Source organism: Bufo gargarizans, chromosome 2, assembly GCF_014858855.1.
Source record: "Bufo gargarizans isolate SCDJY-AF-19 chromosome 2, ASM1485885v1, whole genome shotgun sequence".
Taxonomy (NCBI): domain Eukaryota; kingdom Metazoa; phylum Chordata; class Amphibia; order Anura; family Bufonidae; genus Bufo; species Bufo gargarizans.
The window spans coordinates 394,071,473-394,089,221 of NC_058081.1; the positions used below are offsets into that span (position 1 = coordinate 394,071,473).

General features: G+C 42.5%; 1 protein-coding gene across 1 annotated transcript in view; it reads right to left on the reverse strand.

The window, feature by feature from the left end:
* Window positions 1-5,013: 5,013 nt before the first annotated feature.
* Window positions 5,014-17,749, reverse strand: part of HRH2 (histamine receptor H2) — a 212,315-nt gene continuing 199,579 nt past the window's right edge. Inside the window, exon 3 of the mRNA XM_044277768.1 lies at window positions 5,014-5,330. The gene's annotated coding sequence lies outside the window, so the exon portion shown is untranslated. The remainder of the gene's footprint in view (window positions 5,331-17,749) is intronic.

The window sequence follows — 17,749 nt, forward strand, 5'->3', positions numbered from 1 at the left end:
CATCAATATTAAAACAATAAAAGGCTTGAACTACTTCAGTTGGTGTGTAATGAATCTAAAATATATGAAAGTCTAATGTTTATCAGTACATTACAGAAAATAATGAACTTTATCACACTATGCAAATTTTTTGAGAAGGACCTGTATATCTTCACCACAGTACAGTACTTGATTTTATAACAATAACTCCTTCTGATGTCATCTGCTATATTAGTTGCAGACATCTTTTTGACTGTAGCCAATACTGGCAGCACCATGGAGAAAGCTACTTTCACAGATTTTGGTGCCCTGATCAAAAGTAAGTAGGTGTATTTGAGGTTAGTTTTTAGACAGGAATTGCTATAAAAATCTGCTCCAAATTTAGGAAAATGGTGCTCAGTAAAGATAGGTTTTGCAGAAGTGCAATGTGGTTATGCCTATTTCAGAAAAAGTTCAAAAGTATCCCTGGGCAATGTCTGGCATGTAACTTTTTGAACAGTTGCATGTTATAAATGTAACACAAAAGTGATCTACTTGAAAACTCAGACTAGATATTCACACTAAGGCCTCATGCACCGTTGTGTGCATCCGTGGCCGTTGTGCCGTTTTCCCTTTTTTTTCACTGACCCATTGACTTTCAATGGGTCCGTGAAAAATCGGAAAATGCACCATTTTGCAGCCGAGGCCGTGATCCGTGTATCCTGTCCGTCAAAAAAATAAGACCTGTCCTATATTTTTGACGGACAACGGTTCACGGACCCATTCAAGTCAATGGGTCCGTGAAAGAACATGGATGCACACAAGATTGGCATCCGTGTCCGTGATCCGTGGCCGTAGGTTACTTTCATACAGACGGGTCCAAAGATCCGTCCTCCCTCTATTGTAATAATAGCATTGGTGGCACAGTGTGCGGCCCCCCTCCCTCCCTCTATTGCATTAACATTGGTAGCAGTGTGCGCCCCCCCCCCCCTTCCTCCCTCTATTGTTTTAATACATTGGTGGCAGTGTGCGCCCCCCCCCCGCCCCCTTACTCCCTCTATTCTTTTAATACATTGGTGACAGTGTGCGCCCCCCCCTTCCTCCCTCTATTCTTTTAATACATTGGTGGCAGTGTGCGCCCCCCCCCTTCCTCCCTCTATTCTTTTAATACATTGGTGGCAGTGTGCGCCCCCCCCCCCCCCAATCATTGGTGGCAGCGGAGTTCCGATCGGAGTCCCAGTTTAATCGCTGGGGCTCCGATCGGTAATCATGGCAACGGGGACGCTACTGCAGTCCTGGTTGCCATGGTTACTTAGCCTTAGCAATAGTAGAAGCATACTTACCTGCTGGCTGCTGTGATGTCTGCGTCCGGCCGGGAGCTCCTCCTACTGGTAAGTGACAGCAATGCGCCGCACAGGCCTGTCACTTACCAGTAGGAGGAGCTCCCGGCCGGACACAGAGATCGCAGCAGCCAGCAGCCAGGTAAGTATGATGCTTTTACTCCGCTGCCACCAATGATCAGGGGGGGGGGGAGAGGGGAGGCCTCACACTGCCACCAATGTATTAAAACAATAGAGGGAGGAAGGGGAGGGGCGGGGGGCGCACACTGCCACCAATGTTAATGCAATAGAGGGAGGGGGGGCGCACACTGCCACCAATGCTATTATTACAATAGAGGGAGGGAGGGGGGCGGGGGGGGCGCACACTGCCACCAATGCTATTATTACAATAGAGGGAGGGAGGGGGGGCGGGGGGGCGCACACTGCCACCAATGCTATCATTACAATAGAGGGAGGGAGGGGGGGCGGGGGGGGCGCACACTGGCCACCAACGAGGTAACTACAGGGGAGGGAGGGGGGGGCCCAGTGACCACCAATGAGTTAAAAACAGGGGGGGGGGTCTGCAGGCAGCAGGGGGCAGTCATGTACACAGTTTTTTAGTATATTCTAACCTGAAGAATCCCCATCACCATGGGAACGCCTTTGTGTTAGAATATACTGTCGGATCTGAGTTTCACGATGTAGCTCATATCCGACAGTATATTCTAACATAGAGGCGTTCCCATGGTGATGGGGACGCTTCAAAATGTTTGGGTGTCCGCTTGTGAGCTCCGTTTGAAGGGGCTCACAACCGGCCCAGAACGCATCCGTCCAGCCCTAATGCATTTTGAGTGGACGCGGATCCGCTCAGAATGCATCAGTCTGGCAGCGTTCAGCCTCCGCTCCGCTCAGCAGGTGGACACCTGAACGCTGCTTGCAGCGTTCGGGTGTCCGCCTGGCCGTGCGGAGGTAAGCGGATCCGTCCAGACTTACAATGTAAGTCAATGGGGACGCATACGTTTGAAGATCACACACTGTGGCTCAATTTTCAAACGGATCCGTCCCCCATTGACTTTCAATGTAAAGTCTGGACGGATCCGTCTGAGGCTACTTTCACACTTAGAAATGTTTTAACAATATAATGCCGACGGATCCGTTCTGAACGGAGCCACCGTCTGCATTATATGAGCGGATCCGTCTCAGACGGATCCGCTCTGAACGCAAGTGTGAAAGTAAAGGGACTCCTGACTTTACATTGAAAGTCAATGGGGGGGGGGGGGGATCCGTTTAAAATTGCACCATATTGTGTCATCGTCAAACGGATCCGTCCCCATTGACTTGCATTGTAATTCAGGATGGATCCGTTTGGCTCTGCACGGCCAGGCGGACACCAAAACTTTTTTTTCATGTCCGTGGATCCTCCAAAAATCAATGAAGACCCACGGACGAAAAAACGGTCACGGATCACGGACCTACGGACCCCGTTTTTGCGGACTGTGAAAAAATACTGTCGTGTGCATGAGGCTTAAATCTGTAGGTGGCACTGGAAGGCACAATGCTCAAAAAGTCAAAACAAATTTGAGCAAGCCCCTATTTCTAACTTTTTGAAACCAGAATTTTGCCATGTAGAGCTTGATAAATTCCCTCTATGTTTTTTTTAGGGTGTGTAACCCTGTGAAGTTACACAGGCTGCATTAGCTGAAATGCCCAGTAGATGGCAGATGGACTCAGTATGCTGTTAATAAAACATTGAGCATTGGTCACATGATTGTGACATCATCGTAGGTCCTGGAAGCTTTCTGGAAGTTACTACATGCTCAGCCAGAGAAAGGACATGTTGTGAGAGACTGCAGCACAGAGATGGAACCTTGCTGAGAGAACTTGCTTCACCCAAGATCACACCTGCTGAAAGAGGGACCTGCTGGCAAAGACAAGCACTGAGTCCAGACGTCTGGTGAATCCAGTGAGAGGAGACTGCTGCTGACTGACCTGGCTAATCATGTTGTGAGGGTAAGCCAAACCTCTCCCTGTATCACCACAGGGCACCTGTCTCCTCACTCACAGTAAAGGCTCTGAAGTCCAGTGACGGACATTACACAGCTCAGGCTGCTTCAGTGACCCTGCAGAGCAGGACTTATAAGGGCCCCAACTCTCCTATGTGCGCCAACGGCCACTAGGGCGAAGATAAGGGGGTGGGATGCAGGTGTGCTTGTGGGTGGGTGAGGAAAATCCACATTGCATTGTTATCTGTGTTACTCTATTGTATTTTCCTATGTATGTTGGTTAATTTGCTGCTTACTATATAAAGTGAATTCCAGTTAGGCTGTGTCAGTCTCATTGCACCAAGTATGTTCCCAGTGGGACCCCACATCCCTACCCCGGATGCTCCACTGGGTGGAGGCACTGCCGCAGACATGTACCCCAGCTCCCAGATAGCGGAGGCTCAGGATCCGCCTGTCAGGCATAGTGAGTTAACTAGGTTTAGGGACCCCAAAGACACTAGGGGGCGCCCTCAAAACCCCGTTACAGGTGAATTGTGCACTGTGGCAAAAAAATTGCCACTGAGTATTCAATAAAATGTATCTGTATAGCATCACTTGCTGTTTGTTCTTTTTCTCATTTCTTTGTCCAGATCACTGAGAATGCCAAACATGTTCAGTTTTATCCTTCAATTGCTTACCTATCCTATCCTGAGCTGTGATAGGGAGAGCTGAGACACGCCCCTTAGCTGCAGCAGAAGACACGCCCCCTTGAGCTGCCAGCTTGATATAAATCTAGCAGAGCAATGAATGGGGAGATATCTGGACCCATGTGAGGTACAGGGCTGGTTCTAGCTTTGTTAGAGATTGTCATGTACTATAAGATGTCTGACTTTCATTTTATACATTAATAATTGGATAACCCCTTGGATAGAAATTTGATGTGTATTTCATGGACAGAAATCTGAGGTTATGCACTGCTACTGATGTGATGTGGGTGTCTGCAGATCTTGAGCAGATTTACATGCAGATTATTCCCATTGTCAATTAATAGGGCTAATATTACACGTTTCTGTCTCTTATTTAAAAAAAGGCAGGGTTGAGGGCTCATGCTGCATCAAGTTTACAGCCAAACATAGCAGGAGATGGGGAGAGTGGCTGATTTCCTAGGACCTGTATTTGTGAATGTATTATATATTTCTCACATCTTATGAGAAAAAAACTAAGTTGAATTTCATTTTTTTTAAATCAGAAGTCTGTTCATAATATTCTTTACATAAGTAATATATAGGCAGTTTTAATACAAAAAGTGCTCGTATGTGAGTGAATGTATTGCTATTATTAAATACAGCTAGTTCAACATTATAACATTTTTTAACCATTGTATAGGTACCTTGTTACGGATGAGGTAAAATCTTTAATGAGGAAACCATCATTCGCACATATAAATATGTAAGGATTGTATTGATAATGGAAACTTTGGCCAGAATTCAAAGTGCTGACAGCCTTTATCATGCCCACACTTATGAAATATGACATCCAAGCCATTGACAGTTGCTCTAGATGCTGTGATGCATCACATTGAAGACATTTATATTATAGTATAAATGATGGGTGATGAGTTCCATTCACAGTGCTGAACCGTATTTCACAGTACAAATCATTTAATCATCTTTCCAAGCAGTTTATATAGAAATATATATGTTTGCTATGCCCATCATCTTTATTTCTAGTCATTCCTTTCATGAGTTCGCATTGACAAATGCAATGTTCAATTTCTAAATATGAGATTGCTTATTGCCAAAGAATGTGTGACTTGGATCTGGGTCAGTAGGGTCTTCTTGGCCCTGTATGTGAAAACATCAAATATTTTTACTTCATTACTGTGTCCTGAAGCTGTGATGGCAGTGACGTTAGGGGCTGCAGAACTTGCACATCGTTTGGAGCTTCAGCCAGAGATTCCTTTAACATTGAAGTCCATGTCCTTTGTTTTGGGAGGTATTTAAGAAGCCACAGCGTTGCTCTGCAGGTCATGTAATCCAAACATATGTTGCACCATCTGGGATGAATCCTTCTAAAAAAGAAAAAGAAAATACAGAATAATATAAATACAAGACTGCTAAAATAAAAAAAAATGGGGTCATGATGTGGCACACAACATGCCATCACTACACTACATGACAAATGCAAAAAATCCAATCCAAATTCTGTTGAAAGTCACATGCGACTTTGCCAACATACAGTAGCTCACAATGCAAGTCACATCTATGTAACTTGCCTGCAACTTTTCTCAGATTTAGCCATTTTCATATTCAAATTGCAACTTACAATAATGTGTAAAGTTACAAACAAGTTGCAATTGCACAACTTTTCTGAGACTTGATGTCTAGTGACACATGTTGATATGTAGCCGAAGCAGTGATGAACCAGAGAAGATTCAAATACAGTTATTCACAACTAGAGATGAACAAAGTTTACCAAACTTCAATTTGGCTGCTTCGCCGAATTTCACAAAGGGAATTGATTTCTGATGAATTACTACATCATGAAGTGCATTTCTTTGTAAGTAGGCACACTGATGGGGAACTGATGCCCCCGTAATTGAACCTCTCAGATGTTGCATTCATTGCTGACCACGGCATCTCAGATGAAAAATTAGGGCTTTCAGGGGTTAATCAAAAAAATATATTATACTCACTTCATCCATTTAAGGGTGAAGAGGCCACCACAGCCATCTTGCACAATGAGATTTCACGCAGGATCGTCAAGCAAGATGGCCACATAGGCCTCTTCACGCTCAAATGGATGAGGTGAGTATGATTTTTTCTTTACCACCATTTAAGGCAAAATTGATTTGTTACCAAGAATTATGTGGAAATTCAGTTTCGTGTCGAATTAAACTTTTCCTGAAATTCGAATTGAAGTACACCTTGGATACTTCAATTCGCTTAACACTATTGACAATAATTAGATTGAATAATTATTTGACAATTTTAAAGACATACTGATATTATCATACATACTTATATAATGAGAAGTCACTTTGAAATCTGTCAGAAATGATCTTGTGAAGAGCACAAAGTTATATTGTGATCCTTATTGATGACTATGCTCTGTACCATGGAAGACTTTACAGAGGTTAGTTATGAGTAAGGATCGGTGTGTATAAATCCAAAATACGTAGAAGCACTGCTGTCCTGTTTTTCAAGTTTTAAGATGCTTTAACCCCTTCACGACCGCAATCTGTATATATACGTGATAGCTGCACATACCCCGTGCAGCTACCACGTATATATACGTTCTGGCAGCTCTTAAATCCAAGCGCTGCAAAGCGCTTGGATTAAAGCTTCTGCCCCTGCCCTGTATGCTGTCACGGACAGCATACAGTGCAGTAATGCCGGCAAGGGACCAATCAGAGTGGCCCCTTGCCGGCAATCGATCCGATTGGTTAGTCTGTGCAGACTAACCAATCGGATCGCGGCAGTGAAAAAATGCTGGTTTCAGGCTCTGATCTGCGCTCTGCAGATCAGAGCCTGAAATCAGTGTCCTCGTGCCCCCCCCCCCCGATCCGTGCAGCCCCCCTCCACCCCGATCCATGCAGACGCCACCCGTTCTGTGCCGATCTGTCCAGCATTTCCATGTCCACAGTGCCCCATCTTGTGTCCTCCAGTGCCCCTTCCTGCTGCCCGTGACAATTTCAAGCCCCCCCCCTTCTAGCGCTGCCCCCCCTTCCAGCGCTGCCCCCCCCTCGGTCTGCCCCCCTGCTGTGTTTGATGGCGGTGGCTCCATTCCTGAACCGCCGCCATCATCAGAGTGTCAGCTCTATGCTGACACTCTGCTGTAACCCCAGAGATGCCGCGGCAGCGGCATCTATGGGGTTAATGGAGGGAGGGGGCTCCCTCTCTCCACCATCGGGGCTGCTGCGCTGTGATGGCAGCCCCGATGGTTGCCCTGGCAACCGGACGCTTTGCAAAAGCGTCCGCTGTTGCCACCTACAGGGCATCTGAATGTATTACACTTTGCAATGCAAGAGCATTGCAAAGTATAGTACAGCCATCAGCCCCACTGGATCTTCATGATCCAAGAGGGACTTGACAAAAAAAATAAAATGTGAAAAAAAAAAAGTAAAAAAAAAAAAATATGTTAAATAAAAAAAATGCCATTTTTTCCCAAAAAAATGAAAAATAAAAAACCGACACATATTAGGTATCACCGCGTCCGTAACGACCGTCTCTATAAAGATATCACATGATAGACCCCGTCCGATAAACACCATAAAAGAATAAAATAAAAACTGTGTAAAAAAAAAGCAATTTTTGTCACCTTACATCACAAAAAGTGCAACAGCAAGCGATCAAAAAGGCGTATGACCCCCAAAATAGTACCAATCAAACCGTCACCTCGTCCCACAAAAAATGATACCCTATTTAAGACAATCGCCCAAAAAATAAAAAAGCTATGGTTCTCAGACTATAGAGACACTAAAACATCATTTTTTTGGTTTCAGAAATGCTATTATTGTGTAAAACTAAAATAAATAAGAAAAAGTATACATATTAGGTATTGCCACGTTCGTAACGATCTTCTCTATAAAACTATCACATGACCTAACTCCTCAGATGAACGCTGTAAAAATAAATAGATGAAAACTGTTCCAAAACAGCCAATTTTTGCGTCACCTTGCCCCATAAAGTGTAATAATGAATGATCAAAAAATCCTATGTACCCAAAAATGGTACCAATATAAACCTCAACACTTTCTGCAAAAAACGAGCCCCTGCACAAGACGATTGGCAGAAAAATAAAAAACATATGGCGTTCAGAAAACCAATCCAGCACAATCTGCCTTCCAAAAACCGTATGGCATTCCTTTCCTTCTGCGCCCTGCCGTGCGCCCGTACAGCAGTTTACGACCACATGTGGGGTGTTTATGTAAACCGCGGAATCAGGGTAATAAATATTGAGTTTTGTTTGGCTGTTAACCCTCAATGTATTAAAGAAATTTTTTTTATAAAATGGAAAATCTGCCAAAAATGTGAAATTTAGAAATTTCATCTCCATTTTCCTTTAATTCTTGTGGAACGCCTAAAGGGTTAACAAAGTTTGTAAAATCAGTTTTGAGTAACTTGAGGGGTGTAGTTTCTACAATGGGGTCATTTATGGGGGTTTCCACTATGTAAGCCCCACAAAGTGACTTCAGACCTGAACTGGTCCTTAAAAAGTGGGTTTTGGAAATTTTCTTAAAAATTGTAAGAATTGCTTCTAAACTTCTAAGCCTTCTAACATCCTAAAAAAATAAAATGACATTTCCAAAATGATGCCAACATAAAGTAGACATATGGGGAATGTTAAGTAATAAATATTTTATTAGGTATGACTTTCTGTTTTAGAAGTAGAGAAATTGAAATTTGGAAAATTGTGAATTTTTCCACATTTTTGGTAAATTTGGGATTTTTTCATAAATAAAGGTGAAATATATTGACTCAAATATATGATTATCATGAAGTACAATGTGTCACGAGAAAACAATCTCAGAATGGCGTGGATAAGTAAAAGTGTTCTAAAGCTATTACCACATAAAGTGACGCATGTCAGATTTGTAAATTTTGACCTGGACATTGGGGCATCAATGACCCTTGGTCATGAAAGGGTTAATAAAGATCTCAGTTTTAATAGATGCAGGATATCGGTTTTGTCCTTCAGCAGTTCTACATGTTTTCTCAAAACTTATGTGTATTCTAGCAGGTGAGCAAGACTTATTCTGTATTTCTAATTGCTTGATGTGCCAGTCTCGGTAATCACTAATTAATTTACTATCGCAGGCATACAATCTCCAGGAACAGATGCTATACCTTTGAAATTTTATAAAAATTTATAGCTACATCATTCTTCCAAAACTTCAAGTTCTTATGGATGTATTTGATACCAATACACCTCCTGAGTTCTGGAATGAGGCAATGTTGGAATTGGTTCTCAATCATGGGAAGGATCCTCTCCTTTCAGAATCATATAGCCCCTTAACTCTTATTAACTGTGACGTCTAGTCTAATTTACCCAGACCAAACAGGCTTTATTTCTAACAAGTCAACACCAATAAATTTAAATAGCCTCTATATTAATTAATTTAAATAGCCTCTATATTTACAGACCCAAGACATTAGCGATAACTAGAGATGAGCAAAGTTTTAAAAAATTTAAATCGACAAAGTTCGCCAAGAAATTTGATTCATTACGAATTAATTTCTCTTGAATTACTGTAAACCAGGCCACTCTACCAAATAATATTATTACCACATGGTGGCCCAATCTTAGCATGAAGGCTCGGAAGTTAACCCTTTCCCAACAGCCGACAGTAAATTTAAATAGGTGAAGCAAAAAATGTAAAGGACGGCTCTCCTTTTGTCTAGTGATGTAAAGGTGAACGGGCACTCTTATAGATGGAGTCACACAGAATCAATGTATTTGCATAAAATCCATGTAACATTTAATAGTATTCAATAAAATAAAATAATAAAATAAATATATGCAAAATTACAATACACTAAATGAGAGAATATATAATCTAAAATAATAAAATAGGATGTGATTGATCGATATAGCAATGTATAAATGTCAGGTCGACTGGTGTATTGCTGAGAAATTTAGCATATCTCTTGGATGAGGTTGGTCCAAATAGTATAAACCTTCCAAATGTATGTATACTAATGCCAGAAGCCTGACTAATAAAACTGGGGAGCTGGAATTATTGTTGTGTGAGGAGAACTATCACATAGTGGGAATAACTGAGACATGGCTGGATGATAGCTATGACTGGGCAGTTAATGTACAAGGTTACAGTCTGTTTAGAAAATATCATCAAAACCGGAGAGGGGGAGGGGTTTGCCTTTATGTAAAGTCTTGTCTAAAGCCCACACTCCGTGAAGATATAAGTGAGGGACATAAACATGTGGAGTCACTGTGGGTAGAGATACATGGAGCTAAAAACAACAATAAATTACTAATAGGAGTTTACTATAAACCACCTAATATACCAGAGTCCACGGAAAATCTACTACTAAACGAGATAGATGAGGCGGCAAATCATAATGAGGTGGTTATTATGGGGGACTTCAACTACCCAGATATAGACTGGGAAACTGAAACTTGTATATTTCATAAGGGAAACAGGTTCTTGGCAATAACCAAAGACAATTACCTCTCCCAACTGGTTCAGGACCCGACTAGAGGGACGGCCATACTGGACTTAGTATTAACCAATAGGCCTGGCAGAACAACAGACGTGCAGGTTGGGGGACACCTGGGAAATAGTGACCATAAAGTAATAACCTTTTAATTATCCTTCAAAAGAGCGTTTCTATAGGGAGGAACAAAAATACCAAACTTCAAAAAAGCTAAATTTAGCCAACTAAGAGAGGCCATAGGCCTAACTAACTGGGACAAAGTCCTCAAAAATAAAAATACAGCCACAAAATGGGATATCTTTAAAAACATCCTAAAATCTCATTGTGAGAGGTACATACCGTATGGGAATAAAAGGTTAAAGAACAAAAAGAAACCAATGTGGAAAAATAGAACTGTAAAGAAAACAATAAATTACAAAAAGAAAGCATATAAATCACTTAAATAGGAGTGTAGCACGGAAGCACTGAAAAACTATAAGGTAAAAAATAGAACATGTAAAAAACAAATAAAAGCGGCCAAACTAGAGACAGAGAGATTAATTGCCAAAGAGAGTAAAACTAACCCTAAAATGTTCTTCAATTATATAAATGTTAAAAAGTATAAATCTGATGATGTCGTCCCTTTAAAGAGTAATGAGGGGGGAGTCGCAGAGAGCGACGAGGAGAAAGCAAAGCGGTTAAATATTTTTTTCTCCAATGTATTCACTGAGGAAAATGAACAGTCAGATGACATGCAGCATCTAAAAATAAATTCCCCATTAAAAGTGTCCAGTCTGACCCAGGAAGAAGTACATCAGCGACTTAAAAAGATTAAAATAGACAAATTGCCAGGACCAGATGGCATACACCCCCATATCCTAAGGGAATTAAGTAATGTCATAGACCCTTATTTCTGATATTTGCGGACTCTATACTGACAGGAAATGTCCCACAGGATTGGCGCGTTGCAAATGTGGTGCCAATATTCAAAAAAGGTCCAAAAACAGAGCCTGGAAACTATAGGCCGGTAAGGTTTTCTGAGAGACGCTATCCTAGAGCATCTCAACGGAAATAAGCAAATAACGCCATATCAGCATGGCTTCATGAGGGATTGGTCATGCCAAACTAATTTAATCCGTTTCTATGAGGAAAACTGAAGCGCCCTGCAATCCTCGGTGGTGGAAGTACATGCGCCAAACTGCTATCTGCCTCAGGCCCAGCCGCCACTGCATTTACCCAGTGTGCTGTTATGGAGATATAATGTCTCTGACAGTGTTTACTGGTCCACGTATTCGTAGTTAGGTGGTTCTTGCCACAGATGGCACTGAACAGTGCACACCTGATTTTGTCCCCCACTTGGTTGTGTAGGAAAGAGATGGCTCGCCTGGAAAAGTAGTGGCGGCTGGGCATGATGTACCACCGCCTTAAAATTTTAAAACTCTCCGTCTCCACCAGATGGAATGACAGCATTTCAAAGGCTGGTAATTTAGAAATGCTGGCATTCAGGGCCAGGGTTCGCTGGTGGGTAGGGGGTTACTTCCTCTTCTGCTCCAGTGTTTGGGAGATGGAGAGCTGTATGCTTTCGTGAGACATTGTGGAGATGCTTGGTGACCCAGGTGGTGGTGTTCCTGGCAGATCCTCTGTTTGTGGGGTGGCAGGTGCCACTGTCACTCCAGAGGTGGATGAAGAGGCCGAGACAGCAGCAGAAGAGGAAGCAGGAGGAGGAGGAGACCTTTCTTTGTTTTTGAGGTGTCTAGCTCGTGCTTTTCACTTAGATGCCTGGTCATGCAGGTTGTGCTCAGGTTTAGAACGTTTATGCCTTGCATCAGGCTCTGATTGTACAGTGTGCAAACCACTCATGTCTTGTTGTCAGCCCATTGTCTGAAGAACTGCCACGCCAGGGAACTCCTCATTGCTTGCTTTGGTGTGCTTGGTCCCTTGCTGCGGTGGGCAGTAGCAGGCGTACTGTCTAGAGGACGGCCACTCCGTTTTTTGCACCCTGGTCCCTCTTCTGCTGGGCTGGTGGCTCTGTGCGACCACCGCCACTTCCTCTAAACTACATAGGTCACTCGTATGACCTTGATTCCATGTGGGATTCATTGTCCTCCACAATATCCTCCACCCAGTCTTCACCCCTGCCCTCCTTGTCGGTCTGCACATTTTCGAAAGCCACAGCAGTTGGCACCTGTCTTTTGTCATCATCCGAGATGTGCTGCGGTGGTCCTCCCATCTACTCATCTTGAAAGGTAAGTGGTTGGGCATCGGTGCACTCAATCTCTTCCACTTCTGGGGCCGGGCTATGCGGATGGCCCTGGGAAACCCTGCTAGCACAGTCTTTAAAAAGCAGAAGAGACTGCTGCATGACTTGAGGCTCAGACTTGTCCTGGCTTCACCATTCGTAGAGCCGCATTAGGCACGACCAAATAAAGCTGAAGGTTCTGTTGCCTTCTCGCACCTTAGGAAGGTATTTCACTTGTGCGTGTGGCTGGCACAGATCGACCACGTCCTCTCCCTGCAACAGGAACTCCACCAGCAGCACCATGACCTAGGCAATGTCACTTATTTGATGCTCTCATTCTCTGCAAATTTAGGATCTTGCCCAAAATGGGTGTTTTTTAAATAACAGAATATAACGGCAGTATCTAACGCATGTATCTCACACTGACAGATGCAGCAAACGTAGCAAATTTAGTATTTTGCATAAAGAGGGTGTTTAGAAACCCAGAGAATTATTGCAGTATTTCAAGCTTATATTTAACACTGACAAATTCAGCATAGGCCCCAGATGTAGGGTATTGCCAAAAATGGGTGCTTTTTTAATATCAGAAAATTATTGCAGTATTTCAAGATTGTATTTAACAATGATAGATGCGGCAAAGGCCACAGATGTAGGTTCTCGCAAAAAATGGGTGAATGTTTTTAAACCCAGAATATAATTGCAGTATTTCAAGCTTGTATTTGACTGTCACAAATGCACATATGCTGTGCTAGTACACTGAACTTGCATAAAATTGCCGCCGCTGTCCACCTAACTAACAGACGGATAAAAGTTATTTTTCTGTGTCACTGGGCTCAGGGCAGGGTAAAAAGATTGTGCACTGCACCCACAGAACTAAATCTATGTAGATTGCCGAGTTAACAAGCACTTCTAATTAAAGATTCTTTCCTATTCTCTCCCTCACAGCAGCAGAATCCTATCCCTGCACTAATCAGAGCAGAGTGACGTGCAGTGCTATGTGACTCCAGCTTATATAGAGGCTGGGTCACATGCTGCATTGGCTAATCACAGCTGTGAGGTCTTCTAATGGCACACAAGTTAAACGCTTATTGATTGGCTTCTCTTTCAAAAAGCGCCATTAAATCGAACAACGAACCCAAACTTTTACTGAAAAGTTCGGGTCCGGGGTCCAAAAGTCCTACAGTTTGGTACAAACCCAAACTTTACAGCTTGGGCTCGCTCAACTCTAGTCCTCAGTATCAGCGTGATCACTGGCTTCTGGCACGCGCACACAATGGAAATGACCAGCACATTATAAAAGCAAACAGATAAATGCCCTAAATGTGTTGGGCCTGTGGCTGATTGTTACCAACTGACTATTTGACTGTCACAAATGCACATATGCTGTGCTAGTACACTGAACTTGCATAAAATTGCCGCCGCTGTCCACCTAACTAACAGACGGATAAAAGTTATTTTTCTGTGTCACTGGGCTCAGGCCAGGGTAAAAAGATTGTGCACTGCACCCACAGAACTAAATCTATGTAGATTGGCGAGTTAACAAGCACTTCTAATTAAAGATTCTTTCCTATTCTCTCCCTCACAGCAGCAGCATCCTATCCCTGCACTAATCAGAGCAGAGTGACGTGCAGTGCTATGTGACTCCAGCTTATATAGAGGCTGGGTCACATGCTGCACTGGCTAATCACAGCTGTGAGGTCTTCTAATGGCACACAAGTTAAACGCTTATTGATTGGCTTCTCTTTCAAAAAGCGCCATTAAATCGTCGAACAACGAACCCAAACTTTTACTGAAAAGTTCGGGTCCGGGGTCCAAAAGTCCTACAGTTTGGTACAAACCCGAACTTTACAGCTTGGGCTCGCTCAACTCTAGTCCTCAGTATCAGCATGATCACTGGCTTCTGGCACGCGCGCACAATGGAAATGACCAGCACATTATAAAAGCAAACAGATAAATGCCCTAAATGTGTTGGGCCTGTTGCTGATTGTTACCAACTTACTAGTTGATGTCCTAGATTGATTCGGTTCTGGAAAGAGGTGACATCTCGTTAAGAATTTATATTTCATGTGACTATCCTTGACCTGAAAATATGTCTTCTCCGAGATATATAATTTTTATCTGCTTCATATAAATCTAAATTGGTAATATGTAGTGCTTTATTTATTGCGCGTAATGCAATTGCACACTGTTAACTTTCCAGTAACACCTTTACACCAAAATATTAGGAAATGAATTTAAATCATTTTATAACTTTTGAATTAAAACTTCCTATGGTAAAACGTAAACATGACATTTTTATAGATTCCTAAGGCCTATGGTTTACTAAAAGCAATGACATGGTCTAGATATGTTATTTCTTTTTTATTTATGTATTCATTCATTTTATTTTTGATTCTCTCTTACACCGCTTGTCTGTAAGATAATTCAAGGATAAGGATTAATTCTTAAGATGCTTTTAATATTGCTTTTCAAATGTCAATTCATTGCACCATGTCTCTGCTCATATTTATTTTTATATGTATATATAGATAGATCTTCAGTACGGATGAGCGAACCCGAACTGCATAGTTCGGGTTCGTACCGAATTTTGGGCATTTTCGTAAAAGTCTGGGTTCGGGTTCGGTGTTCGTCACTTTCTTGGCGCTTTTTGAAAGGCTGCAAAGCAGCCAATCAATAAGCGTCATACTACTTGCCCCAAGAGGCCGTCACAGCCATGCCTACTATTGGCATGGCTGTGATTGGCCAGTGCAGCATGTGACCCAGCCTCTATTTAAGCTGGAGTCACGTAGCGCCGTACGTTACTCTGCTCTGATCAGTGTAGGGAGAGGTTGCAGCTGCGACTGTTAGGGCGAGATTAGGCAGTGAATAACGCCTCAAAAACACTTAATTCAGTGATCAATCTACAGCTGTGGATCATTGAACTGCTACTATTTAATTGCTCACTGTTTTTAGGTTGCCCAGAGCATTTTTCACTTTTTTCTGTGGTGATCGGCGGCCAATTTGTGTCTTGTGGCGCGCCAGCACAAGCTGCCACCAAATCCATTTAACCATCAATAGTGTGGTTATTTTTTTGCTATATCCTACATCAGGGGCTTGGCTGTGCTTGCTATTTTATTGAGGGGTGAAATGCAATTGCCAAAATAACAGAAATCTAAACTTTAAATCTATCCATAAAAGGGTATATTAGATTGAAGGTGCGGATAGTGTCATCCTCAATAACTTCACACGCTACCGTGCATTTCCAAGTTTAATTCTGTTCCTAAACGTATACCTGTCACCCAGCGCCTAAATAATAGTCCTCAAATTTATATTCAGCTAAATCTGTGTTTATTGCTGAGGCTGGTCAATTCATTTAGTGTCCGCCAAAGCACAGCTTTTGTTCTGGGTTGAAATACAATTCCCAACTTAGCAATTCCCTAAATCAGTGGTTTCTGCTGTATCAGGCCTACTTGAAATCTATCCATAAAAGGGTATATTAGATTGAAGGTGCAGATAGGGTAATTCTCAATAACTTCACACACGCTACTGTGTATTTCCAAGTCTAATTCTGTCAGTAAACGTATACCTGTCACCCAGCGCCTAAATAATAGGACTCAAATTTATATTCAGCTAAATCTGTGGTTATTGCTGAGGCTGGTCGATTCATTTAGTGTCCGCCAAAGCACAGTTTTTGTTCTGGGTTGAAATACAATTCCCAACTTAACAATTCCCTAAATCAGTGGTTTCTGCTGTATCAGGCCTACTTTAAATCTATCCATAAAAGGGTATATTAGATTGAAGATGCGGACAGGGTCATTCTCAATTACTTCACACACACGCTACCGTGCATTTCCAAGTCGAATTCTGTCTGTAAACCTATACCTGTCACCCAGCGCCTAAATAATAGGCCTCAAATTAAAAAGATGATCCTGATGGGTCTGAACATCAGGGGAAAAAAAATCAAAATATCATCAAGATACACCAATACAAATTTCCCCATTAAATGGTAGAAAATACTGTTAACAAAATGCTGAAAGACGGCTGGAGCATTCATCAGGCCGAAAGGCATAACGAGATTCTCAAAATGCCCGTTAGTGGTATTAAAGGCCGTTTTCCATTCATCCCCCTCTCTGACCCTGACCAGGTTGTACACGCCTCTCAAATCCAATTTGGAAAAAACCTTGGCCCCAACAATTTGGTTGAAGAGGTCCGGGATCAGAGGAAGGGGATAGGGATCGCGAATCGTGATACGGTTCAGCTCCCTAAAATCTAGGCAAGGTCTCAGAGAGCCATCTTTCTTTTTAACAAAAAAAAAACAGCGGCAACAGGTGATTTTGAGGGACGAATATACCCCTTATCGAGACTCTCAGAGATATAAGTTTGCATTGCGATTCTTTCCGGTTGTGAGAAGTTGTAGAGGCGTGCTTTTGGCAGCTTGGCGCCGGGAATAAGGGTAATGGGACAGTCAAACTCCCGGTGAGGAGGTAGCTCCTGAACACCGCTCTCGGAAAAAAAATCCGAGAAATCAGAGAGAAATGATGGCACCGTTTTAGTAGACACCTCTGCAAAAATCGCTGTGAGACAATTCTCTCTACAAAACTCACTCCACTCATTTATTTGCCTTCCTTGCCAATCAATAGTGGGGTTATGTCTAGTGAGCCAGGGTAACCCCAAAACTAGAGGAGAAGGCAATCCGTTAAGGACAAAACAAGATATATTCTCCACATGAGTGTCACCTACCGCTAACCGGATATTGTGAACAATGCCCTTCAGGGATCTCTGTGAGAGTGGAGCAGAGTCAATAGCAAAAACAGGTATATCCTTTTCTAATGTGCAAACCTGAAAACCATGCATGGCTACAAATTGAGTATCAATAAGATTGACGGCCGTTCCACTATCAACAAAAATTTCACAAGAAATGACTTTGCTCCCTAGCGCTACCCTGGCAGAAAGGAGAAAACGGGAACTGCAGGTCTGAGGAAAAGCATCAATTCCTACATCAACTTTGCCCAAAGTAGCAGATGAAGCAGAGTTTGATGATTTACCTTTTGAGGTTTTTCTCTTATTATAACTCTTAGTACAGTTCAAGAATTTCCTAGACGGACAAATATTTGC